Genomic DNA, 11869 nt, shown 5'->3' with positions numbered 1-11869 from the left:
CTTGAGGTGGTTGTTGTTGTTATTGCTGCTGTGTTTGGTAGGTGGGGGGCAGGTTCGAAGGCAGGTGAATTTGCAGGCTTGGCAGGTGAAGGGTCCGTGGGTTCGCTTCGGGGTGGCTTGGTAGCAAGCCGGTGTTGAGTGCGTTGAGGGCGGCGGAGTCGTATCTCAGTCAGGTACTCTGGGTGTGGTGGGGGCCAGGGGTTCTGGAGCTGGGCGTGGTCCAGGCCCAGACGGGCGCAGACGGGTGCAGACTGGCTTGCCTTAGGCGCGCCAGCGGCACGCCAGCGGCGCGTCCGCTGCGCGCGTCCGCTGCGCGCGTTCGCTGCACGGTCGCTGCGCGGCCTCCATATGAGGTGCTGTGGGAGGGAGGAGCAGCTGGGAGGCGGGAGCGGGGTGGCGAATAGGACAGCGGGGGGCGGGGCCGCAGGGACGCAGCGGCGGAAAAGGTGGCACGGAGGGAAACCGGGGGAGGGGGGCAGAGAGGCACACCAATGGAGACAAAGCGGAAACAGGGGGCACAGAAATGCAAAAAAGGGGAGAGAGGGGGTACAAGGGCACAGAAAAACAAAGGCAGACAACTGTGAGCAGGGGGCACAGAAATGCAAAAACGGGGGAGAGGGGGCACACGGGCACAGAAAAACGAAGGCAGACAACTGTGAGCAGGGGGCACAGAAATTACTGAGATATTGGTTCACTATATCTCACCCTCTCACTGCACATATAAACATATCAGTCACCCAAATGGCAGGCCTTATCAATCCTGAAGGCAGGGTGCTTGGTTTTATGTGAAAGAGTGCCCATGCATGAGCAGAGCCTCTCTGCAGCCTTTGGAATCTATTCTCTGGGGTTGTCTGTGATGCAGCCTGACCATATACTCTTAAGTGCATTATAACCAAACAGTAAATGCTAACTATGGATTGGCTGGCCGGAAACATGTTGTGTTTGGTGTCAAACACCTTGGAATCATACCCCCACACCAGTAACTTGTGTGGGAGTATGATCCCACCTTTCTAGAGGGAGAGACATGACAGCACCATCATACCCGGTACTAGCTAACAGAGCGCTGGCATCACAAAATGGATGCTACCAGCCACAGACACAAGTCTAGCCTCCTGCTGCTGACCGAAACTCCAGCAGGGGAGGCCTGGGCAATAGGTTTACTGTCACAGGAAGGTGTCACCACCTCCCAGACAGGCTTTCGAGTATTGGGGCTGGGTGGGTGCACTCTGAGAGTTTTTTGAAGTCCTGCACTGGGGGCACATTTGGTGTCCCTGTGCATAGTCCAGTTCAAACCAGTCACAGGGGCTACCAGTCCCTGCTCAGGCACAAAACTGGACAAAGGAAATGGGTCTAGCCACCTCTCTTTCCAAACCCTCCCATAGGTGGGTCCCCTGAGTTAGTACAACCCCTTCCTTGTGTATAAGATAGGAACCCCTGGCAACAAGACTTTAGATATTCCTGGACAAAACTTTACAACTGAATCCTGGACCTTCGACGATCTTTTCAACGCCAGATGACTGAAGAATCTTCCTTGGAGTAAAGGAGTTACTCCCCTGCTTGGCAGGCACCAAAGACACATCTGTCCAGTCTGTATCTCCGAAGCTCCTGCTGGACGTCGAAAACTTTGCAACACCAGAGGTGGAATTCCAGAATTGCCAGAGGCCGAACCGAGTCCCCAGCAAAGCTGAGAACCGTAGCTCTCGTGGGTACCATGGTACCAGAACACCTGCAAACCGTGCACATTTGCAAGTGCATCAGCTTTTTAACGTCTCTTATGGCTGTGCATTGAATCACTTGTAGACCAGACGTCGGGCAGAGAATCCACTGAAGATTGTCAGCCTAGTCACTCTGAGTGACCCGTGGGCCACCATTTTGTGATTCCTCTCGAGGTCCCTTCGTGATCACTGGTCCATCGACTGGTGGGTCACTGTGAAAGTAACTTTGACTTTCTTTGGACTTCCCTGGTTGCTCCAGATGTGCCCTCACTCCTCCTCACTGGGGGAGTCCCTCGGACCTTGCTGGTCTGCACCAAAGCATCTTTCTCTTTTCTAAGTGGGTTGCTGTTGCCAAGGCTTGTTATGTCAAATCCGGGCACCGACGCTGCAGCACTCAACATCCTTTGTGGGACAGCTCCAATCAAGATCCTGGTCATCCTCGACACCTCCTGGTCCTTGTGACTGAAGAATCAAGTTTTACCTTTTTCACCTGAAACACCCAACATCAGTGGGCATTCGTTTATCGTGCCCCTGGTCACTGGCAAGTGACCCAGACTCTGTCCCCTCTGCTTTCAGGTTCTTCACATCTTTGATCCAGGCTTGGATCTCTTCAGACACTTCGCTTCTTCCCGGCAGCAGCACTTCTTCGCCAGGTTCCATTGAAAACAACAACTCGACCAGACACCATTCGACACCTATGCACCCGGCTTCCCTGGGTGAGGTAACTCGAATATTCCGGTGCTCTCGTGTGTGTTGACCCTAGAACTGTCTAAATCCAAGAGGGTTTGGTCCTAGTCCATCTCTAACTGTCCTTTATCTTTAAAAATCTATCAGCGACTTTCCCTATAGAAGGTAACGGGACCTCACAGCTGTGTTCTCACACTGCACACGGCCACCGTGGGTCCCCTGTGTCACTACCTTGTGTGGTTCCTTGGGGTCCTAGTGATTTTAAAGGCTCTAGGCCTTGTGTCTAGTTAAGTTGTGGTTCTTAAACCCGTATTTTAGTATATGGTTTGGCTCGCCCCTAGGGCCTAACGTGAATTTCGTGCAACTTTACTGTTTATTTGAAGTATAACTTATGTGCTTTTTCCTCTAGCCTCATAAAGAGACTAGAGGGGTGTGTTTAGGAATACATACATATATTTTACATATATACCTGGTGTGGTTTCCCTTCATTTACCCATTTGAGAGATTATAGACTGGTAAAGAAAGCTGCTTTACATTCCTTCAATACTTCGCCTGAAGGCTGCTCTCCATAGCTACCACTAGGATAGCGTCCAATAAAGGTTGTCTTTAACCTATCATCAATAAGGGGTTGTTTGATCTGATGCAAGGTGCCCAATATAACTAGTGGACAGAATATACCAGGCCAACTTCTCACACATGGGTACTACCTGGGTAACTGGAGGAGTGAATCAGTAGTGTGTAGGTGGTTAGAGGTCTGCATGTGTAGTGCACAGGGGATTGTAGCAGTGCATGTGTTAGTGCATGGGTCATTGCATGAGTACATGGTTACTGACTGCATGATTAGATTGCTGCAAGGACAGTGCATGGTGATGTTATAACTCCTTGGGTTTTTGCAGAATGATTGGATAAGTACATGGTGCTGGATGGGTGGTTAGAGGAGTGCATGGGTATTGACAGGGCAATGGCTGGACTGCTTGGGTAATGCTCAGGGGATTGTAGCAGTGCATTTGTTAGTGTCTGGGCCATTGCATGCCTACATGGGTACTGACTGGATGATTAGAGTACTGCAAGGAGAGTTCATGATGAAGGTATAAGGGATTGGGTTTTGTCGGAGTGATTGGATAGGTACATGGTGCTGTTTGGGTGATTGGAGGAGTGCATGGGTTGTGACAGGACGATGGCTGGATTGCATGGGTAGTGCTCAGGGGATTATAGTAGTGCATGTGTTAGTGCCTTAGTCATTGCATGAGTACATGGGTAGTGACTGGATGATTAGAGTGCTACAAGGACCGTGTATGGCGATTTTATAACTGCTTGGGTTTTGGCAGAGTGATTGGATAAGTACATGATGCTGGATGGGTGATTAGAGGAGTGCATGGGTAGTGCTCAGGATATTGTAGCAGAGTATGAGATAGTGAATGGGTCATTGCATGAGTGCATGGGTAGTGACTGGATGATTAGAGTGCTGCAAGGAGAGTGCATGGTGAATTTATAAGTGCTTGTGGTTTGGCCGAGTGATTGGATTAGTACACACATGTCCCATCAGGCCATGCCCCCCTAGTAGGTTTTAAGTTGGGGGATTAATTCCCTTGACTCCTGAGGGTCCCTGGGGGCCAACTAGCCCACCAGGTACCTCCAGTAAGCGCTACAGAGCTGAGTTGCAGAGAGGTGATCTGAGGCCACTCCCCTTTTTACACCTCTCTGCGACGCAAACTTGTGGCGCTTACTGGATGTACCTGGTGGGCTAGTTGGCCCCCGGGGACCCTCAGGATTCAAGGGGACTTAATCCCCCAACTTAAAACGCGCCACAGGGCGTGTTTGCACACTTGTCACATCAGGCCACACCCCTCCCTCCACCACTGTGCAAACGCACCCCCTGGTGCGTTGTAAATTGGGGGATTAAATCTCCTTGAGTCCTGAAGGTCCCTGGGGGACAGCTACCTCCAGTAAGCACCACAGAACTGCGTTGCAGAGTGGTGTAAAAAAGGGGCATGGCCTTGGAACACCTCTATGCAACACCGCTCCCTGTTGCTTACTGGAGGTACCTGGTGGGTTAGTTGGCCCCCAGGGACACTCAGTATTCAAGGGGAATTAATTCCCCAACTTAGAACGCGCCAGGGGCACATTTGCAGAGTGCTGCATGGAGGGGGCGGGACCCCATCACCCGGGGCATGGCCACATATTTATTTATTTATTTTTACTATTTTTTTTATGGAGGGGATCTGCGTAGCCCCCCTCCTGAGGCCTCTATTAGCCCCCGGGGAGCCCATCCCCCGGGGCTGTGCCTCATTTTATATTAAAAAAAATATTGGGGAGGGGGGCCACGTGGCCCCCCTCGCAGGCTGCTTCTGGCTCCAGGGACCACATCCCCGGGGGCCTGGCCACTCCGTTGGGGACCGTCGGGGGAGCCCCATTTCTCCCATGGTCCTGCCGGCTCCCCGCCTCCTGCGGGAGCCGGCATTGCTTTTACACACGGGTAGCTGTTGAAATGCAGCTCCCTTTGTGGAAAAGCAATCTGCTTTGGATTTTGGAAGCTCTCGCTTCCAAAATCCAAAGCAGTGTTTGCTATGACAGGGTGGGAGCCGTGCTCCCGCCCTGCCATAGCAAAAAGCAGTGTCCATGAGTGGGCACCCTGGGACACTGCAGGAGTCAGCCCTTGGGGGTGGTGGTCCCCAGGGCCATCCAGGGCTCCAGGATGGGGGTCGCGCGGCCCCCCTCCTAATGTGTTTGAAGCCCTGGAGAGGTGGTGGTCCCCAGGGCTCAGGGGTCCGTAATGGCCCCTCGCATTTACATTTTTAGTGTCCCGGGGAGGTGGCGGTCCCTGGGGCATGTGGGGGCACTCAAGCCCCCCACACAGGTTTTATTATTAGAAAAATTAAGCCCTGGGGAGGTGGCGTTCCCCTGGGCGGCGGTGGGGTTGTGTGCCCCCTGCAAATATTTAACAAAAGCCCTGGGGTGTGGCGGTTCCCGGGGCTTGGGGGGCCTTGAAGGCCCCCCACAACTTAAAAAACAAGCCCCAGGGAGGTGGCGGTCCCTGGGGCAGCGGGGGCCCCCGTGGACCCCGCTACATTAATAAATTTCCCGCGGGACTTGGCCCTCCCGGGGGCTTTGAAAACGAAGCGCAGGAGACTGTGCTTCGTTTTTTTCAATTTGCGGACGGATTCACACACCTAGCGCGACCCTGCCCAAACAATTTGAAAAATGATTTTTTGGGGCCTGGGGGACCCGGTGGAACCCCCTGAGCAGGCGTGGGGGGCCATGGTGTTATTACCCTGCCCACTTTTCTTGTTTTATTATCTTTGTCTCACCTTTTTCTTTCTCCCTCGTCTGAGGCACAAGATGGCCGCCAACACCTCATAGTTTACAATGTTGGCAGCCAATCAGAGGCAAGTTCGTGCTTATGTGGTTAGCGAACAGATTTACATGATTTTAATAAAAGGACTTTTTCTGAACCAAGGGCTACCTATATGGCAAACTTGGTGTCATTCCGTTCAGCAGTTCGGGCTGTAGCTTTGTCTAAAGTTTCCTATGGAAATTTACATGGGGAAAACGCGTTTTGGGACCCTCCTTTTTCCTCAGCCTCTGGTTGTCGAATCGCCCTGAAACTTTCAAGACAAGAGCTGGCCGTAGCGGGCCACTATTTTTCAAAATTTCACGAAGATTTGTCAACCGCGCCAAAGTTATTGCATTTTAGACTTGGGCCCTAAACAATTGTGGCTCTCCTCTCATTATTTCATCCACTATGGCTGCTGATTCTCCCTCTGTAAAACAGGGATTTTTCCTCTCTGCCATTATTGTACAAACAAAATTAAATAAATGTTATGACCCAACAAGAAAATACATTAGAGAAGAAATAAGGGACAAGAAACAGTGAAAGTTTCAAAACAGTCCTAACTTAACTGGCAAGAGTTCTGCTTGGCTGGCAAGAGTTCTGCTTAACTGGCAAGAGTTCTGCTTGGCTGGCAAAAGTTCTGCTTGGCTGGCAAGAGTTCTGCTTGGCTGGCAAGAGTTCTGCTTAACTGGCAAGAGTTCTGCTTGGCTGGCAAGAGTTCTGCTTGGCTGGCAAGAGTTCTGCTTAACTGGCAAGAGTTCTGCTTAACTGGCAAGAGTTCTGCTTGGCTGGGAAGAGTTCTGCTTGGCTGGCAAGAGTTCTTATTGGCTGGCAAGAGTTCTGCTTAACTGGCAAGAGTTCTGCTTGGCTGGCAAGAGTTCTGCTTGGCTGGCAAGAGTTCTGCTTAACTGGCAAGAGTTCTGCTTGGCTGGCAAGAGTTCTGCTTGGCTGGCTAGAGTTCTGCTTGGCTGGCTAGAGTTCTGCTTGGCTGGCAAGAGTTCTGCTTAACTGGCAAGAGTTCTGCTTCACTGGCAAGAGTTCTGCTTGTAAATGTTGAGGTGTGGTGGAATGGCAAAGGATCATGGTCTGAAATGGAGTGTGTTTTATAGTGTGGTATGCAGGTAAACACAATTAGCCACAACATATCAGGTGTGTGATGCTAGCATCCTTCATATATCCAGAGGAATATTACAATGTTGACAGAGTCCATTGATGGAATCACTCAGTCAGCAACCCACCACTATAACACCATCAGCACACCTGTAAATCTAAAAAGGATTTTCCAATCCTGCCACCCTGATGGTGACAGAGTAATGTGAGCCAGCAGAGAAGTCCACAGCGTCGAAAGCAGTGGATTGTTTAGGCGATCGATTAGGCGAAGGGAAACATTTTGTTGATGTGGACAGCAGTTCAGACAGCACACATCTAACTAGGCTGGGTGGGATAATGTTAGCTTGGCTGAGTGCTTGTAAACTCTACCCGGGAGGAATGATGGATGTGCTGCCAAGATCAAAACTAGGCCTTAAATTAAATGACTGGCAGGGCTGTTGCTGTGGTAGGAAGGTGAGTGGCATCCCCAGAAAGAAAGGGGAGTCCATCATGTAACACAAGCTCATCAGCATTCCAGAGCCGAGAGCCAGCAAAGAGAGTGCCCCTCCCAGGAGTTAGGTACATGACAGACTATGGTGGCTTCCTCTGGTCAGTGTGAGCCAGACACCCTCACTGTGAGGGCTGGTGAAACTGCCACCCACTCCGGTCCTTCTCTGATTAGGAGCCTGGAGGAAGAGGCTTAAGTGAGGCACTGGGAGACAGGAGAGAGAAGCAGAATACAAGAGAGAGGAGGGGCGAGTAAGTGGTGTCAGTATTTAAATTGTAAAAGAATGGGGGTTGTTGCCCAAAGCTCGGCTCCTGTGGTAATATTAAAGATTGGTGCATGGAATACCAAGACTGTATAGCATTGAATTCCCAACAGTCCTTTTTAATTCACCACCAGATACTTTCTTCTCCTGTATCTCACATGGGTTGGTTGCTGTTTTCTTAGTTAGTTTTTGTTTTTGGTCTTTCTCTTTCTTTGTCTTACTTGTGGTCAATATCTGATGAGGAAAAAAGTACCAGTCCCCAAAAATAAGTGCTGGCGAGCTTTACCGTCAACCAGCAGCTCACATCAAGCCCCGAGTGGTGGCATTTGATGTTTATACTCCATTTCTATGAAAGTCTGTTCTAGAGAAGAGAGCAGAGAGTATAAAAAGAGCCACCTACAGTCAGAGGAGTAAACTGTGCTGTCCCATAAAGATCAAGGGGTCAAAGTACTGTTCTTACTTATGATGCATATGAAACTTAGCAGACATTTGGGGCAATTGATTGTCATACAAATCTTGAGAACTTCTTCAAAATGAAGGAAGGGAAGTGTGATGGCACCTCACATCTCAGGGTGGTTTAAATATAAGGACAAGAAGAGACCGCTGTGAATAAATCCTGACGTACTCTAGCGTGCCTGGTCCTCAATGAAAGGGAACTCTTGAAAAGAGAGCGCAACTTTGAAGGCAGCTGACCAAGTGAGCAAAAGCCATGAGGCTCAAAGAACCTTCCTTAGTCAGACTTGTACAGAAGCTTACATTGGGGGCAGCTCATGAAAAGAGGGAACAACTGAGGAGGAAGAGAAGCTGCACAGAGTAAAGGAACCTTATAGGGTCAGTCTTGTACAGAAGCTTACATTGGGGGCTGCTCAGGAAAAGAGGGAACAACTGAGGAGGAAGAGAAGCTGCACAGACTAAAGGAACCTTATAGGGTCAGTCTTGTACAGATGCTTGAATTGGGGGCAGCTCAGGAAAAGAGGGAACAGCTGAAGAGGAAGAGAAGCTGCACAGAGTAAAGGAACCTTATAGGGTCAATCTTGTACAGATGCTTGCATTGGGGGCTGCTCATGAAAAGAGGGAACAGCTGAAGAGGAAGAGAAGCTGCACAGACTAAAGAAACCTTATAGGGTCAGTCTTGTACAGATGCTTGCATTGGGGGCTGCTCATGAAAAGAGGGTACAACAGAGGAGGAAGCTGAGCATGTAAAGAAAAGCCATGCAGACTCAAAGAACCTTCCTTAGTCAGACTTGTACAGAAGCTTACATTGGGGGGCAGCTCAGGAAAAGTGGGAGCAACTGAGGAGGAAGAGAAGCTGCACAGACTAAAGGAACCTTATAGGGTCAGTCTTGTACAGATGCTTGCATTGGGGGCTGCTCATGAAAAGAGGGAACAACTGAGTAGGAAGAGAAGCTGCACAGACTAAAGAAACCTTATAGGGTCAGTCTTGTAGAGATGCTTGCATTGGGGGCTGCTCATGAAAAGAGGGAACAGCTGAAGAGGAAGAGAAGCTGCACAGACTAAAGAAACCTTATAGGGTCAATCTTGTACAGATGCTTGCATTGGGGGCTGCTCAGGAAAAGAGGGAACAACTGAGGAGGAAGAGAAGCTGAACAAAGTAAAGGAACCTTATAGGGTCAGTCTTGTAGAGATGCTTGCATTGGGGGCTGCTCATGAAAAGAGGGTACAACAGAGGGGGAAGCTGAGCAGGTAAAGAAAAGCCATGCAGACTCAAAGAACCTTCCTTAGTCAGACTTGTACAGAAGCTTACATTGGGGGGCAGCTCAGGAAAAGTGGGAGCAACTGAGGAGGAAGAGAAGCTGCACAGAGTAAAGGAACCTTATAGGGTCAATCTTGTACAGATGCTTGCATTGGGGGCAGCTCAGGAAAAGAGGGAACAACTGAGTAGGAAGAGAAGCTGCACAGACTAAAGAACCCTTATAGGGTCAGTCTTGTACAGATGCTTGCATTGGGGGCTGCTCATGAAAAGAGGGAACAACTGAGGAGGAAGAGAAGCTGCACAGACTAAAGGAACCTTATAGGGTCAGTCTTATAGAGATGCTTGCATTGGGGGCAGCTCATGAAAAGAGGGAACAGCTGAAGAGGAAGAGAAGCTGCACAGACTAAAGAACCCTTATAGGGTCAGTCTTGTACAGATGCTTGCATTGGGGGCTGCTCATGAAAAGAGGGTACAGCTGAAGAGGAAGAGAAGCTGCACAGACTAAAGAACCCTTATAGGGTCAGTCTTGTACAGATGCTTGCATTGGGGGCTGCTCATGAAAAGAGGGAACAACTGAGGAGGAAGAGAAGCTGCACAGACTAAAGGAACCTTATAGGGTCAGTCTTATAGAGATGCTTGCATTGGGGGCTGCTCATGAAAAGAGGGAACAACTGAGGAGGAAGAGAAGCTGCACAGAGTAAAGGAACCTTATAGGGTCAGTCTTGTAGAGATGCTTGCATTGGGGGCTGCTCATGAAAAGAGGGTACAACAGAGGGGGAAGATGAGCAGGTAAAGAAAAGCCATGCAGACTCAAAGAACCTTCCTTAGTCAGACTTGTACAGAAGCTTACATTGGGGGGCAGCTCAGGAAAAGTGGGAGCAACTGAGGAGGAAGAGAAGCTGCACAGACTAAAGGAACCTTATAGGGTCAGTCTTGTACAGATGCTTGCATTGGGGGCAGCTCAGGAAAAGAGGGAACAACTGAGGAGGAAGAGAAGCTGCACAGACTAAAGAAACCTTATAGGGTCAGTCTTGTAGAGATGCTTGCATTGGGGGCTGCTCATGAAAAGAGGGTACAACAGAGGGGGAAGCTGAGCAGGTAAAGAAAAGCCATGCAGACTCAAAGAACCTTCCTTAGTCAGACTTGTACAGAAGCTTACATTGGGGGGCAGCTCAGGAAAAGTGGGAGCAACTGAGGAGGAAGAGAAGCTGCACAGACTAAAGGAACCTTATAGGGTCAGTCTTATAGAGATGCTTGCATTGGGGGCTGCTCATGAAAAGAGGGAACAGCTGAAGAGGAAGAGAAGCTGCACAGACTAAAGAACCCTTATAGGGTCAGTCTTGTACAGATGCTTGCATTGGGGGCAGCTCATGAAAAGAGGGTACAACAGAGGAGGAAGCTGAGCAGGTAAAGAAAAGCCATGCAGACTCAAAGAACCTTCCTTAGTCAGACTTGTACAGAAGCTTACATTGGGGGGCAGCTCAGGAAAAGTGGGAGCAACTGAGGAGGAAGAGAAGCTGCACAGACTAAAGGCACCTTATAGGGTCAGTCTTGTACAGATGCTTGCATTGGGGGCAGCTCATGAAAAGAGGGAACAGCTGAAGAGGAAGAGAAGCTGCACAGACTAAAGAACCCTTATAGGGTCAGTCTTGTACAGATGCTTGCATTGGGGGCTGCTCATGAAAAGAGGGAACAACTGAGGAGGAAGAGAAGCTGCACAGAGTAAAGGAACCTTATAGGGTCAGTCTTGTAGAGATGCTTGCATTGGGGGCTGCTCATGAAAAGAGGGTACAACAGAGGGGGAAGCTGAGCAGGTAAAGAAAAGCCACACAGACTCAAGAATCTTGCAGAGTCACGCATGTAAATGCGTGATTTGTGAGGTGAATCGAAAGCTGTGAGGGTTCACTTTCAGAGGAGTAGGCTTGCTCCATTTAGTGTTGGCAGTGGCCAGAAAGGGGAACTCGTTTTCTGTGCTGTGTTCTTTTTTACGAGCCTGTGGCAATGCAATGTTGAGGAGATAAAGTATGGCCATCTTGGGATGGACGGTGGGTGTGAGTGTATTATTTTAGCATGTGATAAATTAGCATTTTTCAATCTTTTTCCTGCCCCATTTCACTTGTCCCCGGCCCCCACCCTGTATCTATGGAAAGTGCTACAATGGAACTATTTCATATACCAAAGCTTGGGACTGGACATGTGGGATTCAGAAGGGGGTGCATTCTTACAGGCAAAGTTTGGGGACTTACTTATGTCACTAATTGAATTCTGCCCTATTTTCATTATTCAATGAAGATAAAAAAAGTAACAAAAATAACAATACTGTAGCAGCAGGACCGTGAAACGTCACTGCTTTACCGGTTCCCTCTAAGTTTATAGAGTTTTTTTTTCTGTTTGTCTTGTTCTGTCTGTGTTATGATTCGAATAATTATGTTTGCGAACAAGATGAGCGACTTACAAGCTTCAGTCAGCTGCTACCTGTCAACAAGTCTGGAATGAATTATCTGTGAACCTTGGGGCATGTGACTAATAAACTGATTTATGTCTGTTCTTTGCTAATCTACAA

This window comes from Triturus cristatus, chromosome 5_2, assembly GCF_964204655.1.
Source record: "Triturus cristatus chromosome 5_2, aTriCri1.1, whole genome shotgun sequence".
NCBI classification, from domain to species: Eukaryota; Metazoa; Chordata; class Amphibia; order Caudata; family Salamandridae; genus Triturus; species Triturus cristatus.
The sequence above is the reverse complement of the archived record's forward strand: the minus strand, read 5'-3'. Positions refer to the sequence as shown.